Here is a 6,000-nt window from a genome sequence, read left to right as displayed (position 1 = left end):
TTCAAATCAGAGTCAGGCAGGATCAGTTGTCAGGAAAGGCAGAAAGGTCAGAATTGGGAAGACTGAAAACAGGAGACAAAGGGCTGTGAGACAGGGGTTTAATTCTAGATACATGGAAAGTGTGATATATACGGTGGGTGCGAGGCAACAGAAGGCGAACAGCAGAGGGGCTAAGGACCTTAGAGATGGGGAAAGGGCCGATACAACGTGGAGAAAGTTTGCGGGACTCCACACGGAGGGGCAGATCCCGAGTGGAAAGCCACACCCTCTGCTCAAGACGGTAGTGGGAGCAGGGGTCTGGTGGCGGTTCATCTGTCGTCGATACCTGTAGGTAGTCCGGGCTCTTTTCCAGGTACGGCGACAGCAACTGACAAACATCTGGGCAGAAGGTATGCTGACCTCTTCCTCTTGCTTTGGGAAGAGCGGGGGCTGATATCCCAGGGAACACTCAAAAGGCGAGAGGCCAGTAGTAGAACAGGGAAGGGTGTTGCAGGCATATTCCACCCACATGAGTTGCTGGCTCCAGGTGGTGAGAGTGGTAGAGACGAGGCAATAAAGAGTTGTCTCCAGGCCCTGATTGGCTCGCTCCAACTGGCTGTTAGACTGGCATTGAAAAGCAGTGGACGGGCTGGCCGACGACCCAATGAGGGTGCAGAACGCCTTCCAGAACCGGGATGGGAACTGAGGACCTTGTCGACTGGAAGTCCATGGATCCGGAAGATGTGCTGCACCATGAGCTGGGCCATCTCCTTAGCTGAGGGCAACTTAGGAAGGGGGATAAAATGGGTGGCTTTGGAAAACCTATCCACCTCCGTAAGGATGGTGGTGTTACCATCTGATGGAGAGAGACCCGTCCAAGGATATATGGGACCAGGTGCGGTGAGGAACAGGGAGTGGTTGAAGGAGGCCAGCCGGAGCTTGCCAAGGAGTCTTGTTCTGCGCACACACAGTGCAGGCGGCAACGAATGCGGAGACGTCAGGAACCATGGTGAGCCACCAAAAACGTTTTTGGGTGAAGGTCCGATAGGCGCCAGGATGACAGGTGAGTCTCGAGAAATTTGCCCATTCCAGGACCGGAGTACGTGCAGAGTCCGGGACAAACATCTGGTTAGCCGGGCTCCCCCTGGGGAGAGTGCGTCAGGCTTCACATTCTTGGACTCCGGGCGGTAGGAGTGCTCCATGGCGACAGAGAGGCCACCGGAGGCAGGGCAGTGGGAAGATGGCAGCACAGTGGGAGGCGAGTTACAAGTGGATCGGGAATTCAATGAGGCCTTTGGGAAGAAGGGCTTACATTTTGTGCACTTAACCTCCCTGGGCAAGGTGGGATGTTTGCGTCCCACCTAGTCAACAGCCAGTGGAATTGCGTGGCGCGAAATACAAATACCTCAAAAATGCTATAACTTCAATTTCTCAAACATATGACTATTTTACACCATTTTAAAGACAAGACTCTCGTTAATCTAACCACATTGTCCGATTTCAAAAAGGCTTTACAGCGAAAGCAAAACATTAGATTATGTCAGGAGAGTACCCATCCAAAAATAATCACACACCCACTTTCAAAGCAAGCATATATGTCACAAAAACCAAAACCAAAACCACAGCTAAATGCAGCACTAACCTTTGATGATCTTCATCAGATGACACTCCTAGGACATTATGTTATACAATACATGCATGTTTTGTTCAATCAAGTTCATATTTATATCAAAAACCAGCTTTTTTACATTAGCATGTGACGTTCAGAACTAGCATACCCCCCGCAAACCTCCGGTGAATTTACTAAATTACTCACGATAAACGTTCACAAAAAACATAACAATTAAGAATTATAGATACAGAACTCCTCTATGCACTTGATATGTCCGATTTTAAAATAGCTTTTCGGTGAAAGCACATTTTACAATATTCTCAGTAGATAGCCCGGCATCACAGGGCTAGCTATTTAGACACCCACCCAGTTTAGCCTTCACCAAAATCAGATTTACTATTAGAAAAGTTTGATTACCTTTGATGTTCTTCGTCAGAATGCACTCCCAGGACTTCTACTTCAATAACAAATGTAGGTTTGGTCCAAAATAATCCATAGTTATGTTCCATCAGCGACATTTTGTTTGTGCGTTCTAGACACTATCCCAATGGTAAATAAGGGTCGTGCGCATGGCGCATAACGTGACAAAAGATTTCTAAATATTTCATTACCGTACTTCGAAGCATGTCAACCGCTGTTTAAAATCAATTTTTATGCAATTTTTCTCGTAAAAAAAGCGATAATATTCCGACCGGGAATCTGCAATTAGGTAAACAGCCGAAAGAAAATACATCACGGGGTCGACTCGGGCACGCGCCTAAGCCTTTTGTCTGCTGATAGACCACTTAGCAAAAGCGCTCGTGTGTTTCAGCCAGGGCTTTGAATTACGTCATTCAGCTTTTTCCCGGGCTCTGAGGGCCCATGGAAGCCGTAGGAAGTGTCACGTAACAGCAGAGATCCTTTGTAATGGATAGAGAGAATCAACAAGGGGAAGAAATGGTCAGACAGGGTACTTCCTGAACAGAATCTTCTCATGTTTTGGCCTGCCAAATGAGTTCTGTTATACTCACAGACACCATTCAAACAGTTTTAGAAACTTTGGAGTGTTTTCTATCCAAAGCTAATAATTATATGCATATTCTAGTTTCTGGGCAGGGGTAATAATCAGATTAAATCGGGTACATTTTTTATCCAGCCGTGAAAATACTGCCCCCTATCCATAACAGGTTAAACGCCGATCTGGAGATTGCCTGGCTGGATATCTGCCTTCCCAAAACCAAGCCGATTTTGTTGGGGGTGTGTTATAGGCCGCCCAAGCAGAATGCATTCTATGAAGGTCTTGAAATTGTGTTGTCAAACTGTAATGATTCGCTGTTGAAGGAAATAATTTTGTTAGGGGATTTCAATACTGATGTCTGCAAAAATAATAGCCCAGCCCACAATGTATTTATGCACTTTTGTAGATCACTTGCTCTGACCCAAATGATAAAATATCCCACCAGGATATGTGCAACAGTGCAAAGTACAATTGACTTAATATTGGTGTCTGATAAATCAAAAATATCGCAGAGTGGAGTAATAGTCTATGGAATCAGATATCATTTTATTACATTTTGCACAAGGAGGATTTTTTAAGATATATTTAAGTGTCACAAAACCGTTAGAATCAGAGGACTCAAAAAATACTGTGTAGAAAGGTTAGGGGAGGAAGTGGGTAAAATTGACTGGTCACCTGTGCTAGATAGTGTAGGGGTAGACAGTGCCTGGGAAGCCTTTAAATGTAGATTCCTTGATGTGGTGAATGTGATGGCTCCCATTAGACGGGTCAGGGTAAAGTAGAGATCTAGCCCTTGGTTTAATCATGAGATTCTAGAATCTATCCAAGCAAGCAATAAGGCCTTTAAGATATTTAAGAACTCTCAAGAGCAGCATGATTTTGTCCTATATAAACGTCACAGAAATGAAGCACAGAGCAGGATGGATGAAGCTAAGAGGGGTTACTTTGCTGAGAAAATAATTGAAAACAAAAATGACCCTAAAAAGCTTTGGAAATCATTTAAGGAACTAGGCTGTAGTAGTACTACCAAAAACAAACTAAACAGTATTGGACTGAACATCAAAGGGGAGATGGTATATGAAAAAGCAGAGGTTGCCAATGAATTAAACTTTTTTTTACTTCTGTTGCCAGCAAGCTGGTTAGCAAGCTGCCCACCAGTTCTGGTTTGTATGGAAGCAACCAAGTCAAGAAGTATTATGTAGAGTTAGGGGTTCAGCCAAACTTTTTCTTTTGCAAAGGTAGCAACAGCCAAAATAGTCAGTATGCTGGCAGAGCTTAAATGCTCCAAAGCCACAGGCCTGGATAATATTCCTGCAAGGTTTCTAATAGATTCTGCTGAGCAAATTGGCCCTTGTATTATGCATATTGTTAATCTCGCTCTTGAACAAGTCACCTTTCCCAGGGACATGAAACAAGCTAAAGTTACACCTCTGTATAAGAAGGGGATAAAGTCTGACCCTGGGAATTATAGGCCTGTATCTATCCTCTGTGTAACATCAAAGATCCTGGAGAGAATTGTACATGAGCAAATGTATGAATATGTTAACAAACAGGGTCTAATGTATGATTTTCAGTTGGGTTTTAGAAAAACATACTCCACTCATTCATGTCTACTTTACTTGACTGACTTCATCAGGAAAGAGATTGACGAGGGAAATCTGTGTGGAATGGTACTGCTTGACCTACAGAAGGCCTTTGATACAGTTAACCACTGTCTCCTAATCTCCAAACTGGCGGCACTGGGGTTAAGCAATATCCCTCTAGGCTGGGTAGAGTCCTATTTATCAGGAAGGGAGCAAGTAGTAGAGGTTAATGGTTCACTGTCTCATGCAAAACCAATGAGTTGTGGCGTTCCGCAGGGGAGCGTGCTTGGGCCTCTGCTGTTTTTATTGTATATTAATGATATGAAAGATGCTTGTTCTTGCCGACTTTTTCTTTATGCGGATGACTCTACACTTCTGGTGTCTCACAAAAGTAAAACTATGTTGGAGAGCATACTTAGCACAGAGCTTACTAACATTAGCAAATGGCTTGGAGATAATAAGCTATCTCTGCACTTAGAGAAAACTGAAGCAATTATTTTTGGATCCAGACCTAAATTTTGTAGGTCGTCTGAAATCAGAGTGGAGTTAGGGGGTGAGGTGCTGACTACTAAAACCTCTGTTAGCTACTTGGGATTTATCCTTGATGGAAGCTTGGGAGGTGTGAGCATGGCCAATAAGGTGCTAGGGAAAGTTAATGCCAGGACTACGTTTTTGGCTAGAAAGTCCAATCTGCTTGATAAGGACTCCATGAAAGTGCTAGCTACTGCCCTCATTCAATGCCATTTTGACTATGCTAGTACTTCCTGGTTTGGGGGCTTATCTAAACTTATAAAGGGGAATCTCCAGATAGCCCAGAATAAGTTGATCAGGGTAGTATTGAAGGTGAGCCAACGTACTCACATAGGCAGGAGCTGCTTTCAGGAACTAAACTGGCTGCCTGTTGAGGCTAGGGTGTCCCAGATTAGACTAGGTTTGGTTTACAGGAGTATTTATGGTCCTGCGCCCAGATATCTAAGTGATTACTTTCCTCGGGTTAGGGATGCACACAATCACAGCACCAGATCAGGTGTTGCTGATGTGTGCTTATACAGGTTCAGGAGTAATGCTGGGAAAGGTACTTTCTTGTATACTGGAGCCTCAGAATGGAATGAGTTGCCTCTGCCTATAAAAACAACATCCTCTCTGGACAGCTTTAAAAAATAAAGTAAAAATATGTTTGATGTCCTCTGTGCCCATATGAATAACCCCTATGATGTAACTGGAATGATGAGATAGATGTTCTTATTTTATGTTTTTGTTTTATTATTTCACTGAACGTACTGTGTTCGATCTTGTCTAGCCATCTTGTCTCAAGAGGACCACAATGGAAATAAGTCCCAGACTTTATTGTGTGTTATCCTCAATGATTTTATTAATGTGCATGTATGGGTTTTAAGTTTTATGTATGCTTGTTTTTTAAAATGGTCGAATTAATAAACTAAACTAAAACTGATGTCTGAGGCGTCAACCTCCACCACGAACTGGCGGGACGGGTCCGGATAGATTAAGATGGGAGCTGTAGTGAATCGCTGCTTGAGGTCTGAGAACACCCAGTCAGCTGCTGGAGACCATATGAACGGAACGTTGGGAGAGGTGAGTGCAGAGAGGGGGAAGCAAGGGTGCTGTAACCTCAGATGAAACGACGGTAGAAATGAGCAAACCCCAGGAAACTTTGTAGCTGCACTCTGGATGTGGGTTGAGGCCAATCCACCACCGCTCTCACCTTGTCAGGGTCCATCTGAATATTCCCTGCACCGATGACGTATCCTAGGAATGAGATGGTGGAGCGATGGAACTCACATTTCTCTGACTTCACGAAAAGCTGGTTC

The sequence above is a fragment of the Salmo trutta genome, chromosome 19 (assembly GCF_901001165.1).
Source record: "Salmo trutta chromosome 19, fSalTru1.1, whole genome shotgun sequence".
Lineage (NCBI taxonomy): Eukaryota > Metazoa > Chordata > Actinopteri > Salmoniformes > Salmonidae > Salmo > Salmo trutta.
Note: the sequence above shows the minus strand (reverse complement) of the source record.